At 40.8% G+C, this 22,682-nt stretch overlaps 1 non-coding gene across 1 annotated transcript; it reads right to left on the bottom strand.

Annotated features, from left to right (window-relative positions):
* Window positions 1–945: 945 nt before the first annotated feature.
* Window positions 946–1,048, bottom strand: LOC141046863 (U6 spliceosomal RNA). The gene has a single exon (XR_012219685.1). It is a non-coding gene; the product is annotated as a U6 spliceosomal RNA (small nuclear RNA).
* Between the last annotated feature and the right edge of the window lie 21,634 nt (window positions 1,049–22,682).

The following is a 22,682-nucleotide window of genomic DNA, read 5'->3' as shown; positions in this document are numbered from 1 at the left end:
ATAGACAGCAGTCGGACTGACGAAGGCAAAGTGTAGGCCGAAACGTCTTTATGTAGGACTGCACATAAATAAAAACTTCACCTAAAAAGGACAATTCAGTTGAGTGCCAAGTTACTTTATTATTACTCGGCTACAACTATGGTCCAGGCCGAACCTTACATGTTCGTCCTACAGCCGTCGAGTCGCTGATCAGACATACACCACTGATTAGCATCCGTGCTCGTTTTTGTCAACGACTTTTTTTTTATCCCCTTTTTGCACCACATCCGTGTGTGCGATCTACAGTCATCACGAGCTGGTCGGTGAAAAACATCACTTGCAGGCCTCTGGTTGTTTTTTTTTGGTAAAAAAAAGAATCAAGTAAAAAATCATTTAGATTAGTTGATAGAAGTAGATTAGGGATAGTAAAATATACCATAGTAATCATCATCTACTACAGTACTTTTTACTGAACTGAGTTAAGGCCCTGTTACATTTAGCGATGCATCAGTGATCCCGACCACGATATGACCCGGTCAGGATCGCTGGTGCATCGCTAAATGGTCGCTAGTGAGCTGCCAAACAGGCAGATCTCACCAGCGATGCTCGGCGGTCGTTACTCACCTGTCAGACGCAGCGATGATGACCGTCTTCTGCCCGCGTCCATGGCTCGCTCGTTGGCACCAGCAGGAAGGCAATGACGAGAAATGGACCAGGACAATCTCGCGCGATCAGCGATAGCCAGCGGGGGGGCCGGTTGGAGGTTAGTGTCACATGTAGCGATATCGCTGCTGCGTCAAAAAAATTGGTGACGCTTTAGCGATATCGTTAGCGATATCGCTGTGTGTAAAATGCCCTTTAGTTAGTGTCGGATAGTAAACAGAAAAAGAAAAGTAATTTAGATTAGTTGATAGGATTAGATTAGGGACAGTCAAATATAATGTAGTAATCGTCGTCTACTACAGTATTTTTTTTACTGAGCGCTTCACAAATTTTGTCATCCTTGAGCAAGGGCCAAGCTAATCTTCTCTGTATCGTTTCGATTTGGGTATATGTGCTGCCAAAATATTTTTTACTGCAGTGAATTAGGGTTAGGCTAGTTTCACACTAGCGCTTTTTTTTTGCACTGCGCCTCGTGCGCATACCAAACGCATGCAAAAAACGCATCATGCGTTTTGCATGCATTCGCTGTTTTTTTTGCGCATGCGATTTAACCAGTTTGTCACCATGTTAACTCAAAAACGCATGCGATTTTAAGCGCACGCGTGCGTTCCTATAGACTGTAATGCTGTGTTTTTTTGCGCATTACGTGCGCTAACATGCACATGCGTTTTTTTGAGACCGATCGGATGGACCAAAAATAAAACAGGTTGCGTCTGGCGTGCCTAGGCGCACACTACAAAAAAACACATGCGCATGAAAACGCATACGGACGCATGCATGTGCTAGACCATGCGCACCCATGTTAAATATAGGGGAGAAATGTGTATGCGCACAAGGCGCAGCGCTAAAAAACGCACGTGTGAAACCAGCCTTGGTGTTACAAAAAAAGAATCAGGGGGCAGTAAATATACTGTAGTAAACATCATCTGCTACAGTATTTTTTACTTAATCGAGTTAGTGTCAGCACAAAAAAAAGAATCATTTGCGTCCTACAGCGGTGTAGAGCTGATCGGCGAACGGCCAATGGTTGTTCCCTTTTTTTTTTATTTAAAAAAAGAACTTAAATTAAGGACAGTAAAAATATACCATAATAATTGTTGACTACTACAGTATTTTTACTGAGTTGGGTTAGAGTCGGTGTGGAAGCAAATGACATCCGTGAATGCTTCCTACAGCCGTTGAACGCTGATCGCTGACGCACATCAGTGAACAGTCCCCGGCTGTTTCTTTTTTGTGTGAAAAAAAAATATAGATTTGGGACAGTAAAAATATACTATAGTAATTGTCATTTACTACAGTATTTTCTTCTGAATTGAGTCAGGTTTAGTGTTGGTTGCAGATGCTCAGTAATTTGTGTTTTTACTTGCGTCCGTTTAGTAAGATAGTTTTATATTTTACCAAATTTTTAAGTTTTTATGTCTGTATTCTTTTCTTTTTTCTCTTCTAAATAAAAAAAAGTTTACACGAAGCAGTCACATACATTCCTGAATAAAATTTCACGTAAACACCACATACATGAAAAAATGTCACCCTAACCTAGTATTCAACATAGGAGGCATACGCTTTCCTAGCCTCTGACACTGACAGTGAGGGAGAGGATCCCACATTCCTTTATTTTTCTTCTTCTTCCTTTTATGATACCGAACCTCCATGCAGTTGCCCCAGGACAGAAGCTGAACCAGCGCTCACCATTACTGACCCCATATGGATCTCACCTCCCGAAAATTATGAGCCACAGATTCCTGATTTTGTGGCACAATCAGGAATCCAATTTAGCACCATTGGCCTCACAGATATTTACTTTTTCTCTGAGGATGTTGTAAATCTCATGGTGTCGCAGACAAATTTGTACGCATAACAATTTTTGTCCAAAAATCCAACTTCAATATTTGCCAACTGGCCCCCTGTAGACACAGTAGAAATGATGACATTTTGCGGCCTGGTTCTTCACATAAGGTTAATGAAAAAGCCAGACATTCGGCAATATTGGAGCGTTGATGTTTTGTATAACGCTCCAGTGTTCCGCATGGCTATGGCATGGACATGCTTTGAGGCCATCCACAAATTCTTGCATTACAGTGATATTGCATGGTGTCCTCCCCGAGATTACCCCAACTTTGACAGACTTTTCAAAGTTAGGCCGGTTATTGAGCGCTTCATCGACAAATTTGCTGAGGTGTACGTTCTCCAAATGGACATCTGTGTGGATGAGTGTTCTGTCCTCTCTAATTGAATCAGACTTCATGTAGTTTATACAGGCAGCTAAACCGCTATACCGGGGTTCAATAAGGAGACTGTAGGTTGAATCTTTATTTTATTGAACGTGGTGGTATATTGATGCGGTGAAACTACAATACAAACATATATATATATATATATACACTGAGTCAATACAGGGTACATATCATACATAATACATTATTAATCAACATCTGCACTACTAGCTGATCAGGGGAAAACTAACTAGGCAGGCTAATATGGAACAGAAATTAGACACAGGAAGCATGATTACATACCAGCGATGCTGTCACAAAGGGAGAAGAGAAATGAGATGCTTCCAGGATGCAGGCTGAGAGAAAATGGAGAAGTGGAGGGAAAATGGGCGGCGGAATAACCATAATCCTTTGCAAAGCGTACCAGGGTGCCTTGCAACCTTCCCAGAATACATTGTGAACGGAGGGAAAGTTTCAGGAAGTACAACACACAATAACACTGTGGTTATGACTCTGGTCACTAGATGGAGCCAGAAACAATGAAAACATTAAAATCTATGGAAGAAACCGAACATTCTGGATATTCACTAGTAATATTATCAGATAGACAATCAAAGATTATGAATTAAGTGTCTGAGACAGAACAATGAGTCCTTAATACATTTCAAGGGGAGCCTCAAATTCAGACAATTCCTGCCTAGTAAGATGGCCAGGTACAAAATTAAACTATATGCTGTGTGAGAGTACCTCAGGGTACACCCACAGGTTTAGAGTTTATGAAGGGAAGGACACCCGGATTCATCCTCCTGAATGTCCCCTTATCCTGGGAGGGAGTGGGATTTGGTGCACCCACTGCTGCTAGATAATTTATATACTGGCATCCCACTGTTCAAGTCCCTCTCCTCAGGAGCTACTGCAGCCTGCACAAATCAGAGTGGACTCCCTAGAATGCTAATTGGGCAGCTGCTCAGAAATGGTAAGAGCAGAGCACAATGTACATGATACAACATGGTGATGGTAAAGTATAAGGTCAAGAGGTATGTCCTTTTCTTTACCACCATACATGGTGATGGCAGCATCCCCACCACTATATGAGGTACCCCTACACAGGTCACTATACCAGACTTTGTACTGGGGTAGAACAAGAACATGGGTTAAGCTGATCTCTCTGATCAAGTCTTCCAACTGTATAGTGTCATGAGAAAGGTCAGTTTGTGGTACAAGAAGTTGGCCATGCACATCGTACAGATGGCAATGTCAAACGTTTTTGTGTTATCACGATGTACTTGCCAGACCTGGACCTTCCTTCCATTCCAGAAAGTAGTGATCAAGGCCCTAATATTTGACAGGAAGGAGCAGGCCCCAGTACTTCCAGAACTGAAAGTGCCCGTATTGTACCGGGGCAACATTTCCGTGGTGAGGTCCCTCAATCTGGAAAGAAACAAAAGTCACAAAAAAGGTGCAAAGTGTGTTACAGAAAGGGAATAGGAAAGGAGACCATTTATCAGTGTGACACCTGCCATGACAAACCTGGTTTGTGTATGTAAGAGTGTTTCAGAGTCTACCACTCATCCATGGACTAATAAATTTATTTCTGACTTACACTACTCTCTTTTGCCAACCTGACGCACACTTCATATCTCACGTATGCCAACACAAAAAATTTGCATATCGCATCCGATGCTCTTGCAAGAGAGAATCATCGGATGCCATACGCTTATGGCTGCTTGATGTAGATTTGATAGAATCCCTGTTTTCTCTGCTGTAGCTGTAACACAGCTAAGAATACTGATCGGTGACTAGCAGCTTCCTGTGTACATTGTCAGCAAACTGCCAATCAGTGGTGAGGGGCTGGGTTACACAGATTCGCTGGTCTGCTCTGCAGTTGAGTAGTAGTCTAGGAAGTGGTAATCTCTTGTTGATAAAACACTCTCACAACACACAGCCTAATAAGTGACACATCCCTGGAATTAGGCTTACTTGCCCTACATTGTGCTACTCTCAGATTAATTAGCAAAAACCTGCTGACAGATTCCCTATAATTTGTTGCTAAAGAAATATGTTTATTGTATATAGTAAAACACAATAATTTGGAATTCCAATGCATTTATAATCCCTAGAGCTATATAGTTATATTTGCTTGTTTATAGATGTGTACTTTAATGTTAATGGGTGTCTCTTTAATAGCTATTGTGAAATGGATATTGACCCCAGTGAGTCTAGTCTCTTAGCAATATGTTGCTGTGTCATTAAATTTGGGTCAATGCCTTCTAGGTTGAATATTCTATCTTGTGTTGTGTAAGTAAAACCAGATGCAAATAAATGTTATGTTAACTTTTTGTATTTCACTAAAGAGTAAACTTTTGGTTCAATTCTTATGTTTTGGGTCTTTAATTTTGAGCAGTTTGGGGCTTTGGGTCCTGAGATTCCCACCGATCACTCAAAAAACCTCTTAGAAGAGCACAGCTCTAGCTTGAGCAGGCACACAAAGCAGAGAAGAGATGCAGTACAAAGATGGATGTTAAGGCAGTGTAGTATTGCAATCTATAATATTAGACAAATGCAGGTTCAAGTCCCATAAAAAATAAAGTGATAAATAAAAAAAGTTTTATAAAATTAATTAAAAATAAATTAATAAATACAGAACTTCAAATAATCAGTTTCCCTATGAAAAATAGAGCAATTAAAGAAATAAATAAAAAGCAAAAGAAATTAACAGAAAACAAAAAATGTTATGAGCCTCTGAAAATGGCAACAAAATTAAAATTTTTATATATATATATATATATATATATATATATTTATATACACACACACTTTTTACAAATTTCCAAATTTATTTTTCTACATTAAATTTTTTAAAAATCGATGCAAGTTTGGTACTGCCATAGTTATATTGACAAGAAGAATCATTTTTCCAGGTTGGTTTTTACCACAGAAAATACACAGTAAAAACAAAGCCCCAAAAAACAATAATGGAAATGCATCTTTTCACCATTTCATTCCTTTTGAAATGTTTGTTTTCCAGTAAATTATTTGGTAAAATTAATGTATGAGGAATTGTTAATTTGCGGGATGACTTGTAGACTTGAAAAAAGTCTACAAGTCATCCCGCAAATTAACAATTCCTCATACAGCTGCACTGAAATAAAATTAATAAGTTATGACTCATGGAGTAAGGGGAGGGAAAAATTGAAATTGGCTGTGTCCTTTTGGGGTATAAGAACATGAGACACCCCTTTTAAATCCTTCACAGCCTTCGACATAAGCATCCATCCTTGTCAGAAAGGGTTCACGATCTATGTCATAAACTTACATCATGGTGATCGTGCAGGCAAAGGAGCATCGCGGCTGGAAACTCGACTTACGTAATGGTGGAAACCCGGCTGTCACTGCCCGGGATATATAACCCCTTAAATGACACTATTGATATTGATCAAAACATTTAAGAGGCTTGGAGAGGGAGCTCTGTCTTCCTTCAAACTGATGCCCTCACTAGTGCCCAATTGTTGCTATGGCAACCTGAGGTAATCATGTCAACCTACGGGTCAAGAAGCTATGGCAAGCCTGTTAAACCATGCCAGGTCACAAAATAAAATATATATATATATATATATATATATATATATATATATATTATACCAATAAATACATATATTTATGTGAAAACAAAAATAAATAAAAAAAGGACATATTTGTCATCATGGGCATCTGTAACGACCCAATCTGTAAAATTGTCACACTAGTTAACCCCTTTAGTGAACACCGTAAAAAAAATAAACAAACAACAAGGCAAAAAACAATACTTTTTCATGATGCTGCCTAACTAAAAGTGGAATAAAACACGATCAAAAATGTAAATGAAAATGGTATAGTTTTCAGCAGGGCAATCAAAAAATTATAGCTCTCAGAATAGTGATACAAAGACCATTTTTTTTTCTAAAAAATAGTTTTTATTGCGTAAAAGCGCCACAACATAAAAAATTATATAAACAGCAACAGCAAAAAAGAAAACTCTCTAGGGTTGATCGAATAGGTTTGGATAAGAGCTTATTTGAATAGCTGTAGCGCTTATCGAATAGCTGCATCGGGAACCCGGATACCTGGAGTGCTTCCGCTGATCAGCTGTTCGGCGCTGCAGCTGCATGTGTCACGGCTGTGTGACAGTCACAATACGTGTATGGAGAGCCTGTTTATTGGGCTGTCACACAGCCACGACACATGCAGCTGTGAAGCCGAAAAGCTGATTATTGGGAGCGTTCCAGGTATCCAGGTTACCGAGGCAGCTATTCGCTAAGCGCTATAGCTATTTAGATAAGCTCTTAACCGAAGCTATTTGATCATCCCTAAAGCCCTCACAAGACCGGTACAAAAACCTTCTTTTGTAAAAAAAAAAAAACAAAAACAAAAAAAACGTCTTTTAGTGTGAAAGGTGAAAGCAGCCAAACATAAAAAATATAAATCTGGTGTTGCTGTTGTTGCATTAACCCAAAGAATTAGTCGGTCTAATCACTTTTATCACATGAGCAACAGCATAAGAAAATAAATCATACCAATTCTTGACCTGCTGTTCTGTTTATTCTACCTCCCTAAGATCACAGTAAGGCTCCGCTCACAACTATCCTACACTCAACGCTGAGCGCTTACACCAGAGTTTCTGTATAAATCTATGAAATATGTCATTCAGATGAAAACCCCATCTGAAGATTCCCTATAATGATGCAGATAGAGACACTGTGGACACAGTCTGTCCTTTGATCCAATTGTGTCCATCTTTTTAGGCGTGCACAAAAGTGCAGTTGACCACAGTTTTGTGCATGTCTGAAACGAAGGACACCGCTGAATAGAGATGGAGTACAGAGTAACTCTGCTGCCTCATTATAGTGAATGGACCCATCTGAATCGTGTCAAAAAGAGATTTAGATGGTAACCACGATGTAAGTGCTCAGCATAGAGCGCAGGATAAATGTGATCCAAAATGTTGTCTACATGTTCCGAATAAAAGCTTCAACTCAAAACACGAAAAAAAAAACACGTTTCCACATTACTGGTAGTGCAAAGGCTCTGGAAAAGCACTTTGACTCCTCACTCTCAAAAATAAATCCAGCAAATTGTGCACTCACAAATCCAAATGCCCCCCCTCCCTTCTGAGCTCCACAGTGTGTCTAACCACAGTTAGCTTCCACATTTGGCATTTCTGTAGTGATGAGAGCCTGCTTAATTTATGGGGTCTGTGAAGATCTGAGGTTGTGGGTTTGTAATAATCACGCAGGCAAGTTAGTGATCCAAACATTTTTTATTCTGACATCCATGGTCTTACAGCAACTTTGGGTAGTAATGCAATGCCCCAGTTTTATTTTTTTTTTTTAATTCTGTGAAAGCATGGTTGAAAAGCAATGTCTGACTTTCATTTGTTCGTTTTCATAGATTTTTTATTTATTATTACTTTTGTCAGATTCAAGTTATTTCTGTCACCATTGTGTTTTTTTCTGTCATTTAAATGAGGGATACCAACAATTTTGACCACGTGTGTATAGCACTTCTTTCCATCTGAGCTTCCACTGTGCCTCAAAAAAGTCATTTTCGACCACATATGGGGTATTGATGTATTCAGGAGAAATTGCACAACAAATTGTAAGTGTTAATATTCTCCTATTGCCTCTTCTGAAAATTAAAAACTTGGGGCCAAAGCAACATTTTAGTGGAAAAAAATAGTAATTTTCCATTTATTCAGCCGAATGTTATACAATTGTGACTCGCCTGAGGGTTTAAAAGTGCTCACTGCACAACTAAATGAATTTTTCAAGAGGTGTAGTTTCCAAAATTGAGTCAGTTGTGGGGGGTTTCTGCTGTTTTTGCATGTCAGCGGCTCTGGAAACGCAACATGGCGTCTGCTATATATTCCTAAAAACTTTGCGCACCGAAACTCAAATGGCGCTTCTTTCCTTCTGAGCTCTGTCTTGTGTCCAAACAGTAGTTTATCTCCACATATAGGGTATCTGCATATTCAGGAGAAATTGCACAACAAATTGTATAGTCCATTTTCTCTTGTTACCCTTATCAAAGTGCAACATTTGGGGCTAAAGCAACATTTTTGTGGAAAAAAGTAAAATTTTCATTTTTTTCCTTCCAAATTGCTTTAATTCCTGTGAAGCACCTGAAGGGTTAATAAAATGATTTTATGTGTTTTCAAGCACTTTGAAGAGTGCAATTTTTAAAATTGTCACTTTGGGGTATTTTCTGTCACATAAGCCCTCAAAGTCATGTCGAATGGGACATGGTCCCTAAAAAATTGGTTTTGTAATTTTTTTTGGGGGGAAAAAAAGAAACTGCTAATCAAATTTTCACCCTTCTGACTTAAAAAAAAATTATGTTTAAAAATGATGATGATGTAAAGTAGACATGTGGTAACTGTTATATAATAACTATTTTGTCTGATATAACTATCTGGTTTAATTAAGGGCATAACATTTAAAAGTTTGAAAATTGAGAAATTTTCCAAATTCTATTTTCACAAATAAAAACAAAAAATATCATCCTAGATGTACCACTAACATAAAGTACAATGTGTCATGAAAAAAACAGTCTCAGAATCACTGGGATCTGATGAAGTGTTCCAGAGTTATTACCACATAATTAACACGGGTCAGAATTGTAAAATTTGGCCCGATCAGGAAGGTGAAAACTTAGATCAAGGGGTTAAAGATTGGTAGGGAGCAATCTCTATAGACTTTTCCATCATGATCAAATCAGTACATGGCTATTTTGAAAAAGGAGGGGTGCTTATTTCTTAAAAAATGAGGTTTTTCTTTAGATTTTTAAAAAAAATTAAAATAGCTTACTGACCCCCAGTTTTTTTAAAAAATCTTCCTAGATAAGTGATGTTAGCGATGTATTCTGCATATATAGTGCAATTAATGCTTTAAAAAACGGAGGATCGGTTTTATCACCCATTACGTTTTCTGTTTCTCTTCATTGCATTCTTCATCACTTTTTGTATTTTTTGAAAGATATCCCAATTTTTACATCAGTGTTTCTGATGGCTTGTTTTTTTGTGGGAAGGAGTGTAGTTTTCATTCATACCAGTTTGGAATGTAAAAAGAACTGATTAACTTTAGTAAATCTCTGAGAGATGGATTGCTGATTACGGTGGGGTATAAATAATATAATATTTTTTGCATGGGTCATTACAATTGCGTTGGTACTCTATATGAATTTGTCTTATGGTGGAATATAAATCTAATAAAAAAACTATATACTAACAGTTTTTTTGTATTTTTATTTACACTTGTTTTTAAAACTTTTTGTTTAAACTTTATACAACCAAATTTACCCCTCAACTACACCTTCGAAACCTAAACCAGCGATCACCTAATACTTTGGAATACATAATATCCCAAAATGTAATAGTCTGTCACCATTATGGCTGGTTCTCACATATTATGCATGTTATGTTTTGATGCGTTTCTCCAAGGGGATTTTTTGTGTGAAAAAAAATGCAACATTTTACAGCAACTACAAAATTATTGAGATTTTTAAAATCTCATTCACACAGTGCAGTTTTTCTTGTGTTTTTCTTCTTTTACCTTCTGCACATTTTTTTAAAAAGCGCGCCATGTCAAATCGTTCAGTGTTTTTAGCTCAGTTTTACCCCATTGAGTTAAAAATGGCTTTGCACCAAAAATGCATAAAAAGCTACGTGTGCACATTCTCTTACATATACCAATGCAGTACTGGGCATGACTGTATACACGACATATACTGAGTACGTATATGTACTTGGTGAGTGTATACTGACATTACATACACTATAGACTTGTATTGAGGCTTAAGAGAGGGGGTCTAAAATTATTTCACGTTCAGCGTCTATAGAAAGTTGGGTGATAATTGTTATGGAGATTGTAATGTTCGGAGCATAGCACAGAGCAAAAGGGGCTTAGATCCAGTTTTTAGCAGACATTATCTACACAAGGTAGGCTAAGGCCCTGTTCACATGTCCAGTAATGATCTGTTAGAACGGATCCAGCAGAAATCCAGCACAACTTTTTAGTTTGTTAGTCTCTAACTGGTGTCTGCCGGTTCCGTTCTTTTAACATTGCAGTCAATGGGCAATGGATTTGCTAATGCAACATCCATTGTCGTCTATTTCTAATGGATCATTTGCCCGTTGACTCCAGTGTTAAAAGAAATGGAACCAACAGAGATCAATTACTTAAAAAAGGACTAAAAAATTGTTTCAGTACAAATTTTTTCTCTAATGGAATTTTTCTGTATCCATTCTAACGCATCATTACTGGACATGTGATCATCGCCTTAGATGCCAGATTTCAGGAAACAGCATTGCACTTGAAATGAGAGTTGACACCCTGCTATTATTCTCATCAGAAGGCCTCTATTTTGCGTGTACTCATTCATAGTTGCAGGCACTTACTACAGAGCTTAACTCCTTTCCGACATCGGGCGTATATTTACACCTATGTTGGTATCCCTCCCTTTGATGTGGACTCCGGCGGTGAGCCCATATCTTTCCCGCGACATGTCAGCTGTTATGGCTCTGGAGATAAGGGGAGCGAAAAACAAAAAATTGAAAAAAGCTCCGGTCATGAAGAGGTTAAAAACCTTACGTGATACAGACTTTTCACTATTCGTGTTCAGCATATCAAAAAATGCAATAAAATTTTCTCAGGGGACAAGGGCTTCCCTGAAATTTGTTGCACAGTGTTATTGTGAAACTAGGGTTTTTTAACAACAATGGTTCACAATTAATTTGCAGTGAAAATGCCTCTTAACAAACCCGATACAGTGAAATAAGGAAAACCGTCGACTTGTCTGACTTCCTACCCCGGAATACACATGGTGACTATGTTTTGTTTTTTTTTGTTTTTCAGCTTCCGGTGACACAATTGTTTCTGGGAATGTAGGTGAAAATGTGATTCTGCCTTGCTCTGTGAAATACAAAGAAAAATTTTCATATGACACACTGAACGTTAGGTGGAAAACTGAACAAAAATATGTGAAACATTTTTATTATGGAAAATTTCATTATGAACTGCAGAATAAGATATTTAAGGGCCGAACACAACTATTTTATGATGAGTTTCCTAAAGGAAATTTATCTCTCATACTAAAAAATATACAGACATCCGATGCTGGAATATACGAGTGTCTAGTATTTATCTCAGAAGACAAGTATACAACTAAAACAGAGCTGGTGGTACAAGGTAAGAACATACAAGAGAAAAAGATAAAATTACACATTTTGAGTAAGATCTGTTTGTATGGAATGCATTACTCTAGGTATACAAATTGTCTTTTCAGAGAGGAAGAATTCTAGCGCCAACTATTTGATGCAGCGATCCTAAAAGTCAATATTGACCCTTTAACGAGCCTTGCCATATCACTTAGGATAAAAACCTATGTAAAGCCCTTGTAAATGGGGGGCTTCCTGCTCACTGTTATCCACCCCCACGTGGCGTCCACGATAATGACCACAGATACAGGTCGCTGGGATAACAGTTGCGTTTACTTTTGCAGGAACGGGAAAATATGACACGGAGTAAATGCTTCACAGCTCATGGGGTTAAACCACAGCATGTACAGTACAGAGTTAGATTCTGACATGGAAATGAGGTATCAGAGCATTAAGAATCTGCTCCTGTAGATGTAATGCTTGTAAGTTGTTATAGAGAGCTTCAGAGTCTTTTGTAGCTTTATGCAGAAGATTTTACATAGCAAGATTATTTCACCGACCTGGGAGTCCTGGGGTAATTTCTAAGCTTGTCAGGCCTACCAGAAGGTCTTGGAGAGAGGATGCCTCCACATGTGGTCTGCTCCCAGAGACAGCTTGTTCCAGACTGGGGTTTTCCCTGCTCTCCTGGTCTAGACGGGGCAGAAACTAGAGTAGTCCCTCCTCTTGAAACCTCAGTTCTCATGTCAAAACTTTACATTATATACATTTCACCAGCAGATGGTGCTGGAACACAACAATTGAGAAGATACCTGGAAAAATACATGGATCAAATGAAAGCACATGTCTAATAACAGTAAAAGGCTAGAATGTGAGCTGTAGTGTGCAGAATTATTCACGGTCCAGGGGTATTTAAAGGGACAGTCATAACCTAGACCAGGTCACTACATACTCCCCCTTTTAAGGTGAGCCGTCCTTGGCGATGGTACAAATAGAGGACTGCTAAAGAAGGAAGGAGAGAGACATGCAACGTTAAGTAGCTACATACCAAGAATGTTTAAACATATGGAAAACAATATGCAATAACAACTGTAAAACAAGAAGATGATAGGGCCCATTTGAAATAGTCTCTTTCCGCAATATACTATTGTCCATATGAAAGGCTCTGGGATGACCCTTTTAGAGACAAGAAACAGTCCATAACAAGTCCATGGCTGGATATAAAATAATGCAAAGAATAACTAAGGTTCTTGTTACTACCCAAGAGCTGAGGCTTAAACGTTGCTATACTAACTATCTAGCTGACCAAATAAGTACAATAATATATACCCATGGGAAAAGATATGGCCTTTTAGTCTCAGTAGCGGGCTGGAAGTATTCCTTTTGTGCTTCACTCTGAACGCCTCAACACTTGATCTTCCTCTTGGGCAGGAATGATACGGTCTGCTGGTTCAGGTGGAGTTGGAGGAGGAGCAGCGACTGGGGCAGAAACTGAGACGGGAACATACTGATAGCACGGAAGGATAAATTGATAGTTGTAGAGGGGCTCCTTTACCACAGGTTGTATGGGTGATGGTTCCAAGACAGGAACTGTTGTGTAGATCAGCATGACTTGAAGAGGAGGTGAGGACATCACCAGGAGATCCTCTTTGGTACATAACTTCATGCGGTTTCTGTGGACCGTCTCTGGAGCCTTTCTGGGTTTCTTCACTTCATATACATCTGACTCTGGGTATAAGATAGCTGTAACCGTATATGGCTCTGTTTACGAAAGGGAACCAAGTTTCCCTGTAAGGTGGTACTTTAGCCATAACTTGTCTTCAATTTGAACTGGGAAAGCATTAGCTCTTTGGTTGTAGCTCTCTTCCTGTCGACGGTGAGCCTCACCCATTCGGTTAATGACAATCTGTTTGGCTTTGTGTATTCTTCGCTGATGCCCTGAGATCCAATCAGTTTTAGGCAAGGCATTGATTACATTGGAAACTTGGATTCCAAGAGCATGATCTTTTTGAAGCTGTCCTTGTCTTCCAAATATCAGCTAATATGGCGAGTAGCCTGTAGAACAGTGGACAGTATTGTTGTAGATTTCCACAAACTCGCCAAGTAATTGCGGACACTCAGCTTGTTTGGAAAGAGATGCTGTTTGCAGCATAGTGATAAAGGTCTGGTTGACTTTCTCGCAAAATCCATTCCCTTGGGGATCCCTTGGGGATGATAGGCAGTTGTTCTTAGCTTCTTGCACTCATGGAACTGGCAGAGTTCCTGGAATAATTGTGACTCAAAGGCAAGTCCACGGTCTGTGAGAGCTGCTTTGGGGAAACCGTAATGTCTCACATATTCACGGTAGTGCCATGGTCATGGATGAGATTCCGTTGTCTGTCCTCTTAGGGTTAGAATCATAGAATCGTAGAGTTGGAAGGGACCTCCTGGGCCATCTGGTCCAACCCCCTGCTCAAAGCAGGATTCGTTAAATCATCCCAGTTAGATGTCTGTCCAGCCTCTGTTTGAAGACTTCCATTGAAGGAGAACTCACCACTTCTCGTGGCAGCCTGTTCCACTCATTGATCACTCTAACTGTCAAAAAGTTTTTTCTAATATCTAATCTGTGTCTCCTCCCATTCAGCTTCATCCCATTGCTTCTAGTCTTTCCTTGTGCAAATGAGAATAAAGTTGATCCTTCTACAATGTGACAGCCCTTTAGATATTTGTAGACAGCTATTAAGTCTCCTCTCAGTCTTCTCTTTTGCAAACTAAACATTCCCAAATCCTGCAACCTTTCCTCATAAGACAGGGTTTGCAGACCGGTCACCATTCTGGTCGCTCTTTTCTGAACTTGCTCCAGTTTGTTGATGTCTTTTTTAAAATGTGGTGCCCAAAATTGGACACAATATTCCAGATGAGGTCTGACCAAAGAGGAGTAGAGGGAAATAATGACTTCACGTGATCTAGACTGTATGCTTCTGTTAATACATCCTAGAATTGCATTTGCCTTTTTTGCTGCTGCATCACACTGTTGACTCATATTCAGTCTGTGATCTATTAGTATACCCAAGTCTTTTTCACATGTGCTGTCACTTAGCCCTATTCCTCCCATTCTATATATGCTTTTTTCATTTTTATTGCCCAGATGTTGTACTTTGCATTTCTCCCTGTTAAAAACCATTCTGTTAGTTGCTGCCCACTTCTCCAGTTTATTTAAATCTTTTTGAATCCTCTCTCTCTCTTCTCTAGTATTAGCTATCCCTCCTAGCTTTGTGTCATCAGCAAATTTAATCAGTTTACCCTCAATTCCTTCATCTAAATCGTTGATAAAGATGTTGAACAATACAGGGCCCAGGACAGAGCCCTGTGGTACCCCACTTGAGACATTCTTCCAACTGGATGTGCAGCCATTTACGACCACTCTTTGGGTCCGATCACTAAGCCAGTTATGAATCCACCTAACAGTTGCCTTGTCCATTCCATACTTAGTCATTTTTTCAATAAGGATTGTATGAGAGACTTTGTCAAATGCTTTGCGTGAAGTCAAGATATACTATATCTACAGCATTTCCTTGATCCACCCAATCAGTAATACCATCATAGAAGGAAATTAAATTAGTCTGACATGACTTATTAGTTACAAACCCATGCTGACTCTGTTTAATCACTTCATTCTTATCCAGGTATTGACATACATGTTGTTTAATAATTTGTTCAAAGATCTTTCCTGGTATAGAAGTCAGACTCACCGGCCTATAGTTGCCTGGGTCCACCTTCTTCCCCTTTTTGAAGATAGGAACAACATTTGCTCTTCTCCAGTCTTCTGGCACTTCTCCTGTTCTCCAAGAATTTTCAAAGATTATGGAGAGGGGTTCAAAAATTTCTTCTGCTATCTCCTTCAGTACTCTGGGGTGTAATTCATCTGGACCTGGAGACTTGAATACATTTAGGTTAGCTAAGTGTTTCCTCACTATCTTTCTGTTTATAGATATCCTGGATTCTTCTATTCCCTTAATAGGACAGTGAATAACAGTTGATGTTACATTTCCTTTCTGAGAGAAAACAGATGCAAAATAGGAATTTAAAAGTTCAGCCTTCTCAACATCCTGTCTTACCATTTCATCATTTTCATCCTGTAAAAATCCTATAGCATCTTTGACTTTTCTTTTACTTTTGACATATCCCCAAAATCCTTTATTATTGCTTTTGACATCTCTTGCAAGCCTCAATTCATTTTCAGCTTTAGATAATCTGATTTGTGCCTTGCAGGTTCTGCAGACAGCATTATATTCTTCTTTAGATATGCCTCCTTCTTTCCATTTTATAAACATTTTTTGCTTCCTTTTTAGCATGTGCTTAAGTTCTGTGTTCATCCATCCTGGTTTCCTTAAATGCTTCCTATTCTTCCCTCTTTTCGGAATTGTTAACAACTGTGCTTTGAGAATTTCATTTTTCAAGATTTCCCATCCTTCCTGGACATTTTTGTCTTTAAGGATATCCAGCCATTGGATCCCTCCAATTCTCTTTCTGAATCCCTTAAAATCTGCCTTTCTGAAATCTAACCTTGACGTCTGAGTCTTCACAGGTCTTCCGCCTCTAGTTATCCAAAATTCTAAAATAGCATGGTCGCTACCTCCTAGGGTCCCAGCCACTTTTACCTCCTCAACCATTTCCTCCCTGTTTATAAGGATTAGATCCAAGGTAGCAGTTCCCCTTGTTTTCTCCTTTACCTTTTGGAAGATAAAGTTGTCAGCAAGAGAGGATAAGAATTTCCTTGACCTGTTAGTTTTGCCTGAGAGAGATTCCCAACAAATGTCTGGATAGTTGAAATCTCCCATGACAACTATGTCATATTTTTTGGAGAACTTGGCCATTTGATGCATAAAGAGTTCATCCATATCTTCAGCTTGCACAGGCGGCCTGTAGTAAATGCCTACAATGGTGTCCTTTCCATTGTTCTGTCCTTGTATTCTTACCCAAACAGTTTCCACAGAACTCCCAGTCTCTGAAGCTTCAATCTCTGTGCAGATATACGCATTTCTAACATACAATGCGACACCCCCTCCTCGTTTATCAAGTCTGTTTCTTGCAAATAAGTTGTATCCTTCTAGTCTTGTATTCCAATCATGTGTATTGTCCCACCAAGTTTCAGTGATTCCAATGACATCATATTTCTTTTCCTGTGTTAGTAGTTCCAATTCTCCTTGTTTGTTGCCCATGCTTTGTGCATTAGTATAGAAACATTTTAGTTTGTGATTGGTTTCTCTTTCTCCAATATTTTTTTTAATTAGATTCTTTCGTCTTTGTTCTTCCTTTCCACTTCTAATAGCAGAGTTCTCAGTAGCATTTGTCAGGTGTATGGCTTTTTCTGGTCTTTTGCTTCCCTTCCCATGTTGTTCTAGTTTAAAGCTCTCCTTACAAGTGTACAAGGGTTAATTCTGTGTGGCCTGCCTTTGAATTAGGGTGGACTATATTTACCCGCCTCTGTGTTGAGATCCTCGTCAGTGATACTTCCGTTCTCTGCTGAGCAACTGACCCCGTATATCTGTGTGTACTGCCTGTTCCCTTATGCTTACTTGTGTATGACCAGATCTGTTTCCCGTTTGATATCTGCCTTCTGATACTGTACAACCTGTGTCTCTCCTGGTTTGATCTTGGCTATGTCCCTTGACTTCCCGCTAGTTGGTCCCTCTGATACCAAGTTGCTCTCTCTGGCTTCTGACCCTGGATCACTTCTTAATACACTATTTGTTTTCCCCTCTGGTTACTGCGCCGTCCTCTGCTCTGACCTCGGCATGCCTGACATTTCTCTCGTCTCTGCTGGCCCGCGCTAACGTCCCCGGGGGTTCGGGACGTGACTCTACCTCCAGCCACTTCCCCTGTGGTCATGTGCCGCAGGTCCTGCTCACCCATGGTGCACTCACAGCCACGGCCACACAGCACGGTAAGAGATCACAAGCTCCCCCAGCAAGTCCATGGACATGCGCACAGGCTCATGTGGTGAGTCCGATGCAGTGTCTATGACATTAGCACTGACCTGAAAGTTTTTCCCTTCTTGTGTGTTGGGTTTTCTGTGGTGGTAGTGGCTATATTATGGATCTTATGTGCGCTCTCTCAGAGCATGTTAACAGTTTCACCCAGATGATGCAAAAATTGTCTGTTGAGCAGAGAGCCCTGGCTCAGTCTCAGCAGCAAGTTCAGAGGGAGGTGGCAGATGCTGTGCAAGGTGCTTTTTCCTCTGTGGCTCTGGGGGAATGTGCCAGTGATGTTTCCCTAATCTCTCCTGAACTGCCGGTTAAGTTGCCCGACACCTTCTCTGGGGACAAAAAAAAGTTTAGGGCTTTCAAAGAAGAGTGTAAGCTGTTTTTTCGTTACCACCCCGTTCTTTGAGGGATGAGATTCAGAGGGTTATAGTCACAATTTCCTTGTTAAGGGAGACTCGGCAGGCTTGGCTTTCTCTCTCTCTCCCACGGTCCCTGAATGAATGTCAGTGGATGGATTTTTGAGGCCCTCAGGCATATTTATGATGAGCCTGATTGTGTGCGTCTGGCTGAGGACATGGTTATGAGTGTGTGGTGCAGGGGAAGCACTCAGCCGAGTGGTTTTGTTCAGAATTCAGGCATTGGGCTTCTAAAGTATCCTGGAAGGATGCTGCTCTGAGGGGTTTGTTCTGCAGAGGTCTGTCCGAGCGTCTGAAAGATGCATTGGCATTACATCCCCCACCAGACTTCCTTGAGGATGCTATGACACAGGCTGTTCGCATGGACCGTAGGCTTCATGCTAGTGGGGTGATGCAGCTGGAAACTCCTTTGTTTTCTAGTAAAAGTGATACATCATCAGCTGCTGAACCTATGGAGGTGGGGGCCATTTTGTTCAAGAGAAGGAAAGGAGACACCGCAGGGATAATCAACTGTGTATTTATTGCGGAATGTCAGGACACTGGAAAAAGGACGGTCCTTCCTGTCCTTCATTGGCCAAGATGTTGGGAAATGTCTAGGTCTGGGTAACAGTCGAGGAAGTTACCCAGAACCTCAGGTATAATTTTCCTTGTTTTCTACACTTGTACTTCTGGTGGAGCTGAAAGTAGACGGTTGTATATCCCTTACCCCGGCTTTTGTTGATTGTGGCTCTACCATCAATTTGATTGACTCTCGTTTGGTGACTCACTGCAAGATGGGGACAGTTAGGCTGGAGAATCTGGTTAAAGTTGTGGCCATTGACTCCTCTCCTCTCACCTAAAAGGGAATTCTCTTTGTCTCAGAGGTTTTCTTACTTAAGGTGGGCCCTGTGCATGTTGAATACATAAGTTGCTTTGTTTTGGATAATCTACCTGCGGGGTTGGTTTTGGGAATGCCTTGGTTGCAACGTCATAACCCGGTTATCAATTGGGAAACCGGGGAAATTGTTCAATGGGGATCAAACTGTACCAATCTATGTTGCAATTCTGTGTACTTGTCAAAACCCTTGAAATTTATATGTGTCGTCTGTTGGTCTGGAGGGTATTAAGGAGTACCTCAAGGACTTTTCTGAAAGTGAGGCTGAGGTTTTACCACCACATCGATCTTTTGATTGTGCCATCGAGTTAATTCCTGGGGCTAAATTGCTCAAAGCCCATTTATTTAATCTGTCTGGTCCTGAACGCCTGGCCATGAAGGCGTATATTATCGAGTCTCCGTAAGAGGCATATCCACCCCTCTGTTTCTAGCAGCTATTTTTTTCTTTGTTAAAAAAAAGATGTGGTGTGTCTGCATGGGGTGCCTGTGAATGTGGTGTCTGACAGAGGTGTGCAGTTCGTGGCCAAGTTTTGGAGGGCGTTCTGCAAATAACTGAGGGTTTCTTTGTCCTTCTGCTTATCACCCTGAGTCTAATGGGCAGACTGAACGTACTAATCAGTCCCTGGATCAGATTTTGCAATGTTCGGCCTGTACCAGGCAAGAGGATTGGTGTGATTCTTTACCTTTGGCTGCGTTTGCTTTCAACAGTCGTGTGAGTCAGACCACTGGTATGTCCCCCTTCCTGGTCAACAATGGATTTAATCCACATTTTGGGGAGTTTTCACGCTTGGATTCTGGTTGTCCTGGGGCTGAAGGTACTGTGCAGCGTTTGAAGGTTCTGTGGGCTGAGGGTCGTCGAAACATCACCAAGGCTCTGGGGAGATGCAAGTTTTTTGCAGATAGGAAAAGGGTGTCAGGTCCTACTTTTCAGGTAGGGGAGAAGGTATGGTTGCCCACCCATAATATAAAGCTCAAAGTTACCTCTGCCAAGCTAGGTCCAAAATTCATTGGCCTGTATGAATTTGTGGAAATTATTTTCTCGGTGGCCTAAAGGTTACGTCTCCCGGCTTCTTTTAAAATTTCCAATGTTTTCCACAAGTACCTTTTGAAACCTTTGGGTACTGTTGAGGTGGCTTCAGGGTCCGCTATTCCCACGATATTGGTGGAAGGTCACACGGAATGTGAGGTGGGACGCATTATTGATTCCCGGTGGGTGCGCCATACCTTGCAGTATTTGGTACACTGGAGGGGGTATAGTCCTGAGGATTTGTACATGCCGATCGTCTGGTTCTAGCATTTCATGCCAGACATCCTGAGAAGCCTGGGGTCCAGTGGCCCCCCATTAAGAGGGGGGTACTGTCATGGCCATGGATGGGATTCTGTTGTCCATCCTCATAGGGTTAATTCTGTGTGGCCTCCCTTTGAATTAGGGTGGACTATATGTATCCGCCGGTGTCCGTGACAGGTAGAAGGTGATAGCTGTAGACCGAGCTGTGAGATCTTTCACTGGTACAACGGCAACCCACTTAGTATAGTGGTCCACCACGGTAAGGGCATACGTGTAGCCTGAACAAGTAGACGCCAGCTTCACATGATCAAGGGCAACTAGCTTGTTTGGTTTCTGAGAATGGATTGGATGCAGAGGAGCTCTGGCAACTCTTACCAACCTTGGTGAGGTTGCAAGCACGACATTCACTACATCCATTTTCTACATGTGAACGCATCCCAATCCAATTAAAGCGTTGGCGTATGGTGGCTTCAGTTTTGTGCACACCGAAGTTCCCAGACAGGTCGTGGTAGGCATCAAGAACTATTCTGGCATCTCGCCGTGGGATTAGAATTTGATGTAACCTTTCACCTGAAACAGGATCTAAAGTATTGCACTGGATCAAGCCCGTTTGAATAGTCTATTTGCGCTGCCTCCAAAGATGATTGATCTCAAAATCAGGGCATCGTCTGCGTCATCTGACAGGTATTCTTCCTGTAGTTAGGTAATAGATCTCACCTAGGACACGAGACTCATTTTGAAGGGTCTGCCATCTCGAAGGATCTTGTAATATGTCAGGTTTCTGTTGAGGGATTTCATCAGTTTGTGTAGCAGCAACGGTGTTCTGCATAGCGAACCTTTCATAGAAAGGTGACGTCTTAACATCTTCCCACAAATCTTCCTCAGGAGCTCTTCTCCTACAGGCAGACGAGATAATACATCGGCATTGATGTTGGTTTTGACACTGCGATACTTAATGTCAAAGCACAAATTTGCCAATCTTGAAGCCCATCTCTGTTCCAGAGCACCTAACCATGCAGTATTAAGGAGAGCATGAGGGTTATTGTCCATTTAAACGGTGAAGGATGTAACCACAAGGTAATCTTTGAACTGCTCTGTGACTGCCTACACAAGAGCTAGCAGGTCTAACTTGTACGAACTGTAGTTATTGTTCCTCTCTGCTCCTCTGAAGCTTCGGCTGGCATAGGCAATGACTCTCACTTTGTCATCCTGGACTTGTGATAGTATCACTCTGAGGCCTTGGTAGCTGGTATCCATGTAGAGATGGAAAGGATAGCGGTAGTCAGGATATGCCAGAATTGGAGGTGAAATCAATAAGCTTTTTAGTGTCTGAAAAGCAGTTTCTTGTCATTTAGACCAATTAATTGGGAGTTTTCTATCATAGTTTTCTCTAGGGCAATCTTTGTAGCAGTTCTGTGAGTAGTACAACTATTTGCGTAAAATGAGATATAAAGTGGCGATAGTAGCCCGCAAAACATAGGCACATCTAGATATGCTCCTTGGGGGGTCTAGTTTCCTAAATGGGGTCACTTGTGGGGGTTTCTACTGTTTAGGTACATTAGGGGCTCTGCAAACGCAACATGACACCCGCAGACCATTCCATCAATGTCTGCATTTCAAAACAACACTACTTCCCTTCCGAGTCCCGACGTGTGCCCAAACAGTGGTTCCCCTCCATATGGGGTACCATATGTGGGGGGACCATTAAGCTGCAAATTGGCTCTGTTACTAAGGCCTGTTTCACATATCCGTTTGTCACCATCAGTCAAAATCCGCCGTTTTGCAAAAAAAGGATCCGCCATTTTTCTTGGCGGATCCGTTTTTTTCCCCATTGACTTGCATTAGCGGCGGATTTTGACTGACGGTCGTCCATTGCATCCGTATTTCTGCGGATCCACCAAAATTTTGGCATCCGCTGACATCACCGGACGGACAATGCAACGTTTTTTGGGGAGCCGGATCCGCATTTTTGCCTCTTGCTACATATTTAACCCTAAATCCAATCTGGCCGCTGGAGAATTCTCCCTCTCTTTCTCTCTCCTCGTCCTGCGATATCCAAGCTCTCGTTTGTTACATCGGCGGTATTTTTTTTTAAG

Source organism: Dendrobates tinctorius, unplaced genomic scaffold (genome assembly GCF_039654945.1).
Source record: "Dendrobates tinctorius isolate UK_male_01 unplaced genomic scaffold, ASM3965494v1 ptg000122l, whole genome shotgun sequence".
Taxonomy (NCBI): Eukaryota; Metazoa; Chordata; class Amphibia; order Anura; family Dendrobatidae; genus Dendrobates; species Dendrobates tinctorius.
This window is presented reverse-complemented; position numbering and strand designations above follow the sequence as displayed.